Consider the following 14,296-nt stretch of genomic DNA (forward strand, 5'->3'; position numbering starts at 1 on the left):
CTCAACCCTAAGCAACCACTAATCAACTTTTTGTCTGTATTGATTTGCTTATTCTTAACACTTTAATCAAATCATATAATTTATGGTCTTTTGTGACTTATTTTTCACTTAGCATATTTTCATTTTAATTCATGTTTAGCATGTATCAGTACTTCATTCCTTTTTATTGCCAAATAATATTCTATTGTATGGATATACCATCTTTATATTACCATTCACCTAATAGATGGCCATTTAGATTTTTGGCTATTATAAATAATGCTGATATGAATATTCATGTATAAGTTTTTGCATGGAAATATATTTTCATTTCTCTTTGGTACATATCTAGGAGTAGAATTGCTGGATCATATAGTAATTCTATGTTTAACTTTTTGAGGAAAAAACAACAGTTTTTCACAGAGGCTCAGTTTACATTACTTGAGTGCTCCAAGTTCTTCATGTCCTTGATAACTTTTGTTTTTGTAGGATTTTTTTTTTTTTAATTTTTGCCATCCTAGTGAGTGTGAAGTAGTGTCTCATTGTGGATTTAATTTACATTTTTTGTGTGTGTCTTATTTTTTTAAAAAATTATTGATACAAAATATATATATTCATGAGGGTACAGTGTGATATTTTGACACACATATACAATATGTAATGATCAAATCAGGGTAATTGGCATAACACCTCAAATATTTATCATTTCTTTGTGTTGAGAACATTCAAAATCCTCTCTTGTAGCTATTTTGAAATATAAAGTAAGTTATCATAGTTTACCCTGCTGTGCTGTAGAACACTAGAATTTATTCCTCTTATCTAAGTGTAGTTTTTGTACCCATTTAAACACAACTCCTTATATTATTACTATGCTAATAAAAAAATCACCTTAAGAGAAAGCAAAAATTGACAGACGTAACAGGTTGTGGGTTTTCAGAAAACAAGTAGCTGAGAACACACAGTGAAGAACATAAAGTGAGGCCTGATGGAAAAGGGACACTTTTGGAATGATGTATTTGGAAGGATGAATTTTAAAATATACCTTGATTAGAGTTTGGTTTAAGAGAATGGTGAAAGAAAAGAGAAATGATGATATATTGGAAGGCAAAATGGGTAATATTGTTTGACTATAAAAATGCTGTACTTGCTAAGAGTAGATCTTAAGTGTTCCCACCACACACAAACAAAAAATGGTAGCAATTTTTTTCTTTTTGGTGAGTTGATAGGATGTGTTAATTGGCTTGATTCTGGTAATTATTTCAAAATACCAAATCAACACATTGTACACCTTAAATATACATCATTTTTATTTGTTGATTATACGTCAATAAAGCTGGAACAATGTTGAAACAACAACCAAAAAATGCTATGATTCTAGGTTTGAGATGATTTGGAATGAAAAATTAAGGGAATATGGAAAGTTTTATTATTCATAATAAAGTAAGGTGATGTAAGCTTTGAGTTTCTATTTTCATTGAGGATAAAAATAACCTGACTGTAATCATAACTAAAATAAAGCACAACCTAGTATAGTTTGGTATGTAGTTGGAGTTAGCCATTTTTAAAATTGAATTATCCAAGTAATTTCAGTGTATGCTGATTTAAACACTTAAGGGGATTTCTTTGCTTTGTGTGTGGATTATAGAAAATAAACATATTTTTAAACATTACATAAGTATTTGATGTAACATATACATTATTTCTTTTAATATTCAATATAGGTTATTAATAGTATGAATGGCATCAAATATTAAGATCGTTGGAAATACATTATTATTGTATTCTTCAATGGTACAAATGTGTTTTTTTGCAATTAAAAAGCAAAGCCAGGTTCCTAAAATAGTAGAACATACTATAAAAGAATGAGAGATCTGGGTTAGGGGGAAGGTGAAGAAAGTTATGGGGTAGGAATTACCTACCTTTGAATTCTGGCTATATTGTCTGCTAATCTCTGTGAACCTCAGCTCAATTTCTCTAAGCCCTATATCTATGAAATGAGAAGAAACAGTAGTTCTTTTACCATAGGGATATTTTGAGGATGAATCAGATAATGTATTAGTATAACTTTTATTTAAGAAATGTTAACTATCATTATCTAATAAGAATCCTATCAAACTAAAGGTAGTGAATTAGAGAGCTTTGAACACTATTTCTTTTTTCTTTACTAGAGATTTATATTTATTTTTTATTTACCAGAGTCTTATTTTAGAGAAGACATTTTCAGCAATTCTTGAAATAATTTTTAAGTGAAAGGTATTATACATCCAAAGGATATTCTAAGCCCACTGCTTTCTTATTCTGTATTACTCTTTATCCTACATTCTTTACTCTCTGGCGCTGAATTCAATGAAAACAGATGTGAATGAAAGCGTTTGATTTGAATGAATGTCAAACCAAAGCTACTACTGCTACATCAGGGCATCTCATATTTATTTTCTTTTTCTTCTCTTTAAAGTAAAAAATCAACTAACATGCATTTTTTAGTTGAACTGGGAGGAGCAGGTAAATTAAAAATTGTCAACAAAATTTAATGTGTCAAGATTTCAATGGAATTTGAAACATTATTGTTTATGTACAGAATTTGAAGTCTAGGATTTTGCTAATGTGAACACCTGTATTTAGCTCATTCTCAACAAATTTTCTGTTACCAAAGAAAATATATGCAAATGCAACCTTTTTTATGAGAACCATTTTGTCAAAGGCAATCTAAACAAAACATTCTATGAAATTCTCAGAAAATTTAAAGTAATAAAGATTTTTATGCTTGTATTTATGTTAGTCACTTAAAATTGTTGGCATCACCAACATTTACATCCTTAACATTCAGTTGAAAAAGAAATATAATAATTTTTCTATTAAATAAATTGGAATTTATTAACCCTATCGCCATAACCACATTTTTAGATTAAATTGTGCATGTGAATGTTTGTGTGCATGTATATACACACACCTGTTTTTTTTTTTCTTGGATACTTTTGTTATGCCTGTATTGCTTTAATTTCCTGGAAAAACTTTGGTAGAACGTAAAGTCAGAATTCTTTACATTTTCCTTTTTGTTTAATGTCTTTCTACAGGTTTAGGGGCACCTGCTATATTGTCTTTTGTATTTAAACAGTAAAGGAAGTAGACTCATTACAGAGGGAAGTTTGGTTTTATTCTCTGAAACCACCTGGGAACTGTAGATAAACAGTATGAGTAAAATGGAAGAAAATTTTTTGGACCACCACAACACAAATAATAAAATAAAATAAAGCTTTGGTTACAATGTCAAAAAAATAAAAGAGTACAAGAGAACAGCAGAATGTGCCCTGCCAAATACACATTGAGACCTGCTGTTTTCCCTGTTGGTGTCCACATGGCTTTGATTTTCATCTAATTGCAAGAAAACACAAACATTGGCAAAGGTTTTACTGGATGTTTGGTGACCCCACTGTGTTAAATAGGACTTGAATTTGTGTGCCTTAAGAAACCTCTGTATGATGTGTTTGTTTGGCTTTTATTCCCAGAAACTTAGTAGGCCCATCAATTAACAAAAATCTTCTGTAAAATTGGGAGTTTGGATTGTGAAATGAAAAAATAAACACATTCTTCTTCTTCAAAAGCCTTGCTGTCAACAACTATGAAAAAAAATCATTCAGTTCATAGGACACAGTATCTTACTGGGATCCAGTATTCCATTTAAATTGCTCAATACTCTTCACAGAAAGCGACATTCAAGTTGAAGGTTAATTTTTTTTAATTTTATGATTTCAAGGAAATAAAGAATTCTACCACTCTAAGGTTGGCCCTTTACTTGGCCTTATCTGCTTTCAGCCCCAAAATTTGTAAATAGAGTCTGATGAGCTTAGATGGTGATATTGTCAACTAAGACAGATGTAGGCCTATGCTTTCTGCTTTGTCTGCTTTTCAGTATCTCACAGCCTACTTTTAAGATTGTTCCTAAATCATAGCAACTGAAATACAATGAGAATGTAATACTTAAAAAATAATAAGAGAAGCTGGCCTTTGACAGTCAGGAGAACCAATTTGAATATTTCCCCATTAGGTGATCTCTTTGCTCTTTCCACCCACCACTGTCAGCCAGAAGTTTGAAGTAAACACCTGCTCAGAGACAGTTATATGTAACATTTACATTATAAGGGAAGGTAAATGCTCAAATTTCTCTTAAAATTAGCTATAAATTAGTCATCTGATTCCCTCCTATCATGCGACTATCTAAATTTTAAAAAGGAACGTAATGCTCATTTTCTTGCCCCATATTAACCTAGGCAGTCTCTTTTAAATAGTTCATATGCACTTTAGCATTGATTGCCTCCTATAATTCTACAGCCAAAAATTCAAAGCAAGTAAATCTTAAATAATTGATTGTCTGGTGTCCAAGAAAAAAATTAGGAAATTTAAAATTATTTTCTATCATTAAAAAGTACTGAGTATATTTACACAATTAAATAAAGTGACATTTTAAAATATTATTAAAATTTGCGGGGGGGCGGAGCAAGATGGCGGACGAATAACACGGCCAGACAGAGGGTCTCTGCAGAAAAGACCGATTCTAGCAGAAACTAGAGGAAAGAAGCAAGAAGACGAGCATACAGCGGACAAGGGCCGGAAGGAGGGGTACCTGAGACCCCGGGAGACTCCACGGGAGGAGGCTGCGGAGGAGAACTGGAGGCTGAGACCACCGGAGCAGCCCAGAGACCAGCGGCAAGGGTAGGTGGATTCGCTGTTTCCCCTCCCCTGCATTCGGGACTGCTGGTGGGCTCCCAAGCGGGTGGAGAGACCTGCGGACATCAGCCCAGAGACTGCCGCCGCCTGCCAACGGTGAGCCTGTAGCAGACGTGGCACCAGGTTCCCAACTTCCTCTGGGCACCTCCGTGTGCACGGAGAGCCGCGCGGCAGGCGCCATATTGCCTCCTCCTCCCCTCCGCCGACCCTACCCGCGGCTGCCCAGGGAGACAATACAGCCACCAGCCAGAGGCACCTCCAGGGAACGGGACCTTCCCGTTTGGGACCCCGCCCGCCCTCCCAGGTGCTGCTGGCACCGTGTTCCCAGGAAAACGGTGCCGACTCAGAGGCTGAGAGACATAGACCCAGCTTGGGCTCCCTGTGGGTGAATTAGGACCGGAAACCCTCTCCCTGGTGGGAATACAGTTTGAACTCTGGGACCCAGAGGTCGGACCTGCAGACCAGATCCCCTGCACCGAGGGCTAGCATTGCCCGGGGCACAGAAGGATTATACGTGAACAGCCTACTGAGGTCTGTGTGCCTCCAGGGGCGGATCGGCGTCCTAGAGGGCAACCCTCCTCCCAGGAGGAGGCCGTGCGCCCAACCCAGGTGGCGTTCCTGTGCAGGGAACCTCCCCGCCGGCACCACAGTCCGGGGAGGCCTGGTGGCTTGTGGTCTGGCCTGCTGGCAGAGGCCCAGGAGTAGCTGCGGAGTTGGGGAGGGTGGAAAGAAGCGAGGCCTGCTGCAGACTGTGGGTCTCAGACAGCCCCACCCCCACACCCAGACTTTCTGGCTGAGCAGGACCATTCCAGCCCCGCCCTGACAGCAGAGAACAGAACCTTGACCCCTGCTAACGGCCTGAGGGCAGGCTTACCCAACCCAGCTCCGCCCAGAACGAGAGCTGATAACAGGACTCAAAATCAACACCATAGCCTGTTCCTCCAAGCAAACGCCACCTACTGACAGGGACGGCATCTTGCACAGCCTTTCCACGGCACCCACTGACTCAATATACAGGGAGTGGTCCAATTTCACCCACAGGCACCACCTAACGCCTCAGAAACTAAACAAGGTGTGTGAATACCCAAACAATAACCTAAGGAAAGAAACAACAACTGATCGACATGGGAAGAAATCAGCGAAAGAACTCAGAAAATATGAAGAACCAAACGGAAAACACACCCTCAAGGAGGAGCACCAGCCCCCTAGAAACGGACACCGACCAAAATCAGGCAACCAATATGACAGAAAAGGAATTTCGTATGTGGATCATAAGAACACTCACCCAGCTGCAACAACAACTCAATAACCAACACCAAGAAAACACAAAAAACCTCCAAGAAATGGAACAAAGGTTCAACAAAGAGATTGACACAGTGAAGAAAACTTTAACCGAAGTCCTGGAGATGAAGAATCAACTCAGAGAACTACAAAATACTGTGGAAAGTCTCAAGAACAGGGTAGATCAAGCAGAAGAAAGAATCTCAGAGCTTGAAGATAACACCTTCCAATTAAATAAATCAGTCACAGAAATAGAGCAGAGAAACAAGAGAAAAGAGCAAAGTCTACAAGAGCTGTGGGATTATGTGAAAAAACCTAACGTGAGGGTCATAGGTTTAGCCGAAGGGGAGGAAGACAACACTCAAGGGCTGGACAAGCTTTTTGAAGATATAATAGAGGAAAATTTCCCAGGCCTTGCTCAAAATCTCGATATACAAGTTCAAGAAGCCCAGAGGACCCCTGGGAGATTCAATGCAAACAGGAAGACGTCACGTCATGCAGTCATCAGACTGACCAAAGTATCAACTAAAGAGGCCCTTCTAAGAGCTGTAAGACAAAAGAAGCAAGTGACATACAAGGGAAAGCCAATTCGAATAACATCAGACTTCTCTAATGAGACTTTACAAGCAAGGAGAGACTGGGGCCCCATTCTCACTCTTTTGAAACAAAACAATGCCCAGCCTAGAATATTATTCCCTGCAAAACTAAGCTTCATATATGAAGGAGAAATAAAAACATTCGCAGACAAGCAAAGGCTCAGAGAATTCACCAAGACAAGACCAGCCCTACAAGAAGTACTTAAAACAGCGTTATGCACGGAACATCATAATAATAATCCACGGATATAAAAACAACCAAAACCCAAAGATATTAAAGGCCAGATATTACAATGGCTCAAGACAGAAATCATAGCAACAACATCCAACCCAACAGAATGATCAGTAATCTACCTTACCTATCAGTTCTCTCAATAAATGTGAATGGCTTAAACTCTCCACTCAAGAGACATAGGCTGGCTGAATGGATAAGAAAATACAGGCCAAGTATATGCTGTCTTCAGGAAACACATTTAACCTGCAAGGATGCACATAGACTAAAAATAAAAGGGTGGAGATCAATATTCCAAGCAAATAGAAACCAAAAGAAGGCTGGTGTGGCAGTTCTAATTTCAGATGATTTAGTTTTTAAACCAACAAAAGTAGTAAAAGACAAAGAGGGTCATTATATAATGGTGAAGGGCACAGTCCAACAAGAAGAGATAACAATTTTAAATATATATGCACCCAACTTAGGTGCACCCAGATTCATAAAGCAAACCTTACTGGAGCTAAGCAAATGGATTAATAGCAACTCCATAATCGCCGGGGATTTCAACACCCCACTGACGGCACGAGACAGATCCTCCAAACAGAAAATTAATAAAGAAATAATGGACTTAAACAAAACTCTAGAACAATTGGGTCTGACAGACATCTACAGAACATTCTACCCAAAATCCACTGAATATACGTTCTTCTCATCAGCTCACGGGACATTCTCTAAGATTGACCATATCCTAGGACACAAAGAAAATCTCAAGAAATTTAAAAAAATAGAAATCATACCATGTACCTTCTCAGATCACAGTGGAATAAAACTAGAAATCAACCCTAACAGAAACTCACATTTCTACACAAAAACGTGGAAATTAAACAACCTCCTACTAAATGATTACTTCGTAAATGAAGAAATCAAGACGGAAATAAAAAACTTCTATGAAGAAAACGACAATGGAGAGACAAGTTATCAACTCCTCTGGGACACAGCTAAAGCAGTTCTGAGAGGAAAGTTTATCTCCATAAAGGCCTATAACCAAAAGACAAGAAGATCACAAATAGACAATCTAATGAAACGACTCAAAGAGCTGGAAAAAGAAGAACAGACCAACCCCAAACCCAGCAGAAGAAGTGAAATCAACAAGATCAAATCAGAACTAAACGAAATTGAAAACAGGAAAGCTATTCAGGAGATTAATAAAACAAAAAGTTGGTTCTTTGAAAAAATAAACAAGATTGACACGCCGTTGGCTAAGCTAACGAAAAGCAGAAAAGAGAAATCTCTAATAAGCTCCATCAGGAATAAAAAAGGAGATATCACAACTGATCCCAAAGAGATACAAGATACAATTTATGAATACTACAAAAATCTTTATGCACACAAACTGGAAAATGTGGAGGAAATGGACAAATTTCTAGAAACACACAGCCTCCCTAGGCTCAACCAGGAAGAAATAGATTCCCTGAACAGACCAATCTCAACAGCTGAAATAGAAACAGCAATTAAAAATCTCCCTAAAAAGAAAAGTCCCGGTCCAGATGGCTTCACACCTGAATTTTACCATACTTACAAAGAAGAACTAGTACCTATCTTGCAGAAACTATTCCACAACATCGAGAAGAACGGAAACCTCCCCGACACCTTTTATGAAGCGAATATTACCCTGATACCAAAACCAGGAAAGGATGCAACAAAAAAAGAAAACTACAGACCAATATCCCTGATGAATATAGATGCAAAAATTTTCAACAAAATCTTAGCTAACCGAATCCAGACACTTATCAAAAAAATAATCCACCACGACCAAGTGGGCTTCATCCCAGGGATGCAGGGATGGTTCAACATACGTAAATCTATAAATGCAATTCACCACATAAACAGAAGCAAAAACAAAGACCACATGATTCTTTCAATAGATGCAGAAAAAGCTTTTGACAAAATTCAACACCCTTTCATGATACGAACACTTAAGAAAATAGGCATAGAAGGGACATACCTAAAAATGATACAAGCCATATATGACAGACCCATAGCCAACATCATACTGAATGGGGAAAGATTGAAATCATTCCCACTTAGAACTGGAACCAGACAAGGCTGCCCACTATCTCCACTTCTGTTCAACATAGTGCTGGAAGTCTTGGCTACAGCAATCAGACAAGAAAATGGAATCAAAGGTATCCAAATAGGGGCAGAAGAGATCAAACTTTCACTGTTTGCTGATGATATGATATTGTATCTAGAAAACCCCAAGGATTCAACCAAGAAACTCCTGGAACTGATCAATGAATTTAGTAAAGTCTCAGGATACAAAATTAATACACAGAAATCAGAGGCATTCATATACGCCAACAACAATCTAATTGAGAACCAAATCAAAGACTCAATTCCCTTCACAATAGCAACAAAGAAATTAAAGTACCTAGGAATATATTTAACCAAAGAGGTAAAAGACCTCTACAGGGAGAACTATGAAACACTGAGGAAGGAAATAGCAGAGGATGTAAACAGATGGAAATCCATACCATGCTCGTGGATCGGCAGACTCAATATCATCAAAATGTCTATACTACCCAAACTGATCTACAGATTCAATGCAATACCTATTAAAATCCCATCAGCATTCTTCACAGATATAGAAAAAATAATTTTACGCTTCGTATGGAACCAAAGAAGACCCCGAATATCAAGAGCAATTCTAGGCAACAAAAACAAAATGGGAGGCATTAATATGCCAGATATCAAACTATACTACAAAGCTGTAGTAATTAAAACAATATGGTATTGGCACAAAAACAGGAATATTGACCAGTGGAACAGATGTGAGAATCCTGATATAAAACCATCCTCATATAGCCATCTCATCTTTGACAAAGCAGACAAAAACATACGCTGGGGAAAAGAATCCCTCTTCAATAAATGGTGCTGGGAAAACTGGATAGCCACCTGTAGAAGGCTAAAACAGGACCCACACCTTTCACCTCTCACAAAAACCAACTCACGCTGGATAACAGACTTAAACCTAAGATATGAAACTATTAGAACTCTAGAGGAAAAAGTTGGAAACACTCTCCTAGACATCGGCCTGGGCAAAGAGTTTATGAAGAAGTCCTCAAAGGCAATCACAGCAGCAACAAAAATAAATAAATGGGACATGATCAAACTACAAAGCTTCTGCACAGCCAAAGAAATAGTCATGAAAGTAAACAGACAGCCTACAGAATGGGAGAAAATTTTTGCATCCTATGCATCCGATAAGGGACTGATAACTAGAATATACTTAGAACTCACGAAAATTAGGAAGAAAAAATCAAATAACCCCATTAAAAAGTGGGCAAAGGACTTGAACAGAAATTTTTCTAAAGAAGACAGAAGAATGGCCAACAAACATATGAAGAAATGCTCAACATCTCTAATCATCAGGGAAATGCAAATCAAAACCACAATGAGATACCACTTAACCCCAGTGAGAATGGCCTTTATCAAAAAATCTCCAAACAATAAATGCTGGCGTGGTTGCGGAGAGAGAGGAACACTCCTACACTGCTGGTGGGACTGCAAACTAGTTCAACCCCTGTGGAAAGCAATATGGAGATACCTTAAAGCAATACAAGTGAATCTACCATTTGATCCAGCAATCCCATTGCTGGGCATCTACCCAAATGATCCAGTGACACTCTACAAAAAAGACACCTGTACTCGAATGTTTATAGCAGCACAATTCATAATTGCAAGGCTGTGGAAACAGCCCAAGTGCCCATCAATCAAAGAATGGATTAATAAAATGTGGTATATGTACACCATGGAGTACTATTCAGCTCTAAGAAACAATGGTGATATAGCACACCTTATATTTTCCTGGTTAGAGCTGGAACCCATACTACTAAGTGAAGTATCCCAAGAATGGAAAAACAAGCACCAGATATATTCTCCAGCAAACTGGTATTAACTGAGTAGCACCTAAGTAGACACATAGGTGCTACAGTAATAGGGTATTGGGCAGGTGGGAGGGGGGAGGGGGGCGGGTATATACATACATAGTGAGTGAGATGTGCACCATCTGGGGGATGGTCATGATGGAGACTCAGACTTTTGGGGGGAGGGGGGGAATGGGCATTTATTGAAACCTTAAAATCTGTACCCCCATAATATGCCAAAAAAAAAAAAAAAAGCAAAAAAAAAAAATATTATTAAAATTTGCTTTACTGGAACTTGAGATTGTGTTTTCATTTGCAAAATTAAATCTTCACCAAGACCAATGAATCAGTGGTATACACCATATTTATATGCAGACGAGTAAACCCCAAGTCTCTTATTATTTTATTTATATATATGTTAAACAACACTTTTACAACGTGAATTATGTGACAAAAACTCTTCATTTATATCCAATAAGCAGCTGGTTTGATACTTAGAGTCTATTCATAGCATGCCATTTTTCTTCATATCGTCTTAACTTTTTTTACTTGCCACATCGAATCAGTTGCCAAATTTTATAATTTGTCTGCAAAATATTGTATCTTTTCCTATAATTCTATTTCCACTGATATCGCCTTTCTTTGAGTCCTCTTTACCTTTCACTTAGTAAACTAGACCACTGGGAAAGAATTAAAGATTATTTTGAGCATTTTTCTGAGGTTTTAAGCCCAAGAAGATGGTGTATATCATTAACAGTAATAGTTAAACTGAAAATTAAGGAGAAAGATGAGCTTAGTTTTTATCAGGTTTGACTGAATACATTCATTTAGAAATACTGACTTATACTGGAACACCTGCATGTATCTAATGTACCTGGATTTGCATGTATCCTAGAACTGATCAGCATGTGTTCATTGGTATACTGATTCTAGAGAAATAATATAATCTTGTGTGTTCTGAGAACAAAGATTTAGATGTTCAAGTAGATTTGGAAGCTAAGTTACCTATTACTACTTATAACCCTCACAGCCCCAAACACATACATACACACACACACTTTCTCTCTCTCTCTCTCACAGTTTTTGAAAATTAACAACTTATATTAACCTATTAAAATACTAAAATATTTCCAATAAAGAAACCTTTACATAATTTTATTCATTATTTCCAAAACTTATTTTAGTATGGGAGTTTTTGTTTGTTGCTGTTTTTGAGAAAGGGTAACAGAGAGTATAGCTATTAATGGATACTATTAAAGTATAGAAATGCAAACATTTTTCCTGTGGGAATCACTAAAGTTATCTAATGAGTTAGAGAAGACTGTGATAAACAATGAGAGAAGAAATTTACAAATTTTAAAAATGGGAAGGTGATAGAAGATGTTTTAGGATAGGAAAAACAATCGTGTTTGTTACTAAATGGGAGGAAGTCAATAAAGATAGCATGAAATTTCAAGAAATTATGATAATGAGGGAAAAGATCAGGAGGATGCTTAGAATAGATACTAGTTTAATTGCTAACATGAAATTGAGTCTATTTTGAAAGCTTTTGGAGGTTAGCCATTCTGGAAGTTGGAGAAATAATGTGGCAAGTTCAAGAAGAATGGAGTTGTTTTATAAAGGCCACAAAAGAAAATGCAACAAAGAATTGCAATGTAACTAGGATTAGAAGTAAATTTTCTTAAAATGTAAATGAGCTTTGAGGTTCCAGCAGTGGTTCAAAAACATGAATTTACTGTGGATAATTAAAAGTAGTGGGTTTATTCCAGAAAGATGATGATATGATGTAGGCACATATGGTAGGGTTCTGTATGCATCACATCTGTCAATGCAAGGTTGGTGTAGTCAAGGACTCAGGTGATTTTGAATGTTATGAAAAAGATCCTTTAAAATGGATGATCAAGAAATTCCACTCTAATATGGCTTCTGGATAACATCCAAATGGCAAACTTTCTATTCTTTTAAATATCCATGAAGGTAAAGAAGAGAAAGAAAGCATCTCAATGCTATCAAAAAGCATCTTAAGCCTGGGTGTGATGGCTCACATCCATAATCCCACATTTTGGGAGGCTTAGGTGGGAGGATTGCTTGAGGCCAGGAGTTCAAGACTGGTCTGGGCAAATAGTGAGAGCCTGTCTCTATAAAAAGTAAAATGAAATAAGATAAATTAGCCAGGCATGATGGCATGCACCTGTAGTCCCAGCTACTCAGGAGGCTGAGGCAGGATTGCTTCAGCTTCAGCCCAGGAGTTCAAGGCTGCATAAAGAGCTATGAAAGGGCCACTGCACATCAGCCTGAGCAGCAGAGTGAGATCTTCTAAAAATATATAAGCATTTGTAAGAACAAGATACACTTCTTGAGTTCTTACTATGTCAGCCAAGCATCGGCATATATATATATATATATATATATATATTGACTCAGTTTATCTTTACAAATATTATGTTGTTATCCAAAAATCTTCCCCCATTTTATACCTGAAGAAACTGAGGTAGTAAAGCTGAGTAAAACATTCAAGAGTGCACAGCTAATGAATAACAGAATTAAGATTTCAATCTAGTGAATGTAGTTACAAGTTTATTCTTTTAAACACCACCCTGTATTGTCAAATATCAAAACCTGTGAGACAGCCGGGCGCACCACGCCTGTAATCCTAGCACTCTGGGAGGCTGAGGCGGGTGGATTGCTCGAGGTCAGGAGTTCGAAACCAGCCTGAGCAAGAGCGAGACCCTGTCTCTACTATAAATAGAAAGAAATTAATTGGCCAACTAATATATATAGAAAAAATTAGCCGGGCATGGTGGCGCATGCCTGTAGTCCCAGCTACTTGGGAGACTGAGGCAGGAGGATTGCCTGAGCCCAGGAGTTTGAGGTTGCTGTGAGCTAGGCTGACGCCACGGCACTCACTCTAGCCTGGGCAACAAAGCGGGACTCTGTCTCAAAAAAAAAAAAAAAAAAAACCTGTGAGAAATTGATAATGATTTCAAGTTGAAACAAATTGAGAGAAATAGTTTGCATGAAAGAAACAGGCTTTCCAATGCAAGAAACAGTTTTTCCCTTTTTTTATTGAAAAGTGGAGTGGGTCATCCCTATCCTGTCCTCTCCAAATATATATAGTCCATGGGTGATGTGCACTTGATTCTCAAAACACTATCCCCAGATCTTGACTAATTTTCACCCAGCTTCCATATGACTCCTTGAAACTACCAATGGATCCTGTTGCCAGTCTCCCCAGGGTGCTGTTGATTTTTTTCAAAAAAATCGCCCTTGGGCTGGCCTTTCTTTTAAGCACCACAGACCTGTTCTATGGATGATGACTATGCCACTCTCACTCCACCCTGCTCAACCCAGCCCTAGTCATTGCAAAGAAAGCAGACAGAGATAATGATTCTTATATCAGAATTGGGTTGCAAGAGAAAAAACTATACCCTCAACAATTAAAAAAAATGCTAATGGTTTTAAAAACGCTTTTGAAAACTTAAAAGCAATGATTGGCAAATTTTAAACATGACATCTGTTTTCCTATGTAGCAATGAATTCAAAATCAAATTATATAATACATAACCCACTAACAAAAA

Source organism: Microcebus murinus, chromosome 9, assembly GCF_040939455.1.
Source record: "Microcebus murinus isolate Inina chromosome 9, M.murinus_Inina_mat1.0, whole genome shotgun sequence".
NCBI classification, from domain to species: Eukaryota; Metazoa; Chordata; class Mammalia; order Primates; family Cheirogaleidae; genus Microcebus; species Microcebus murinus.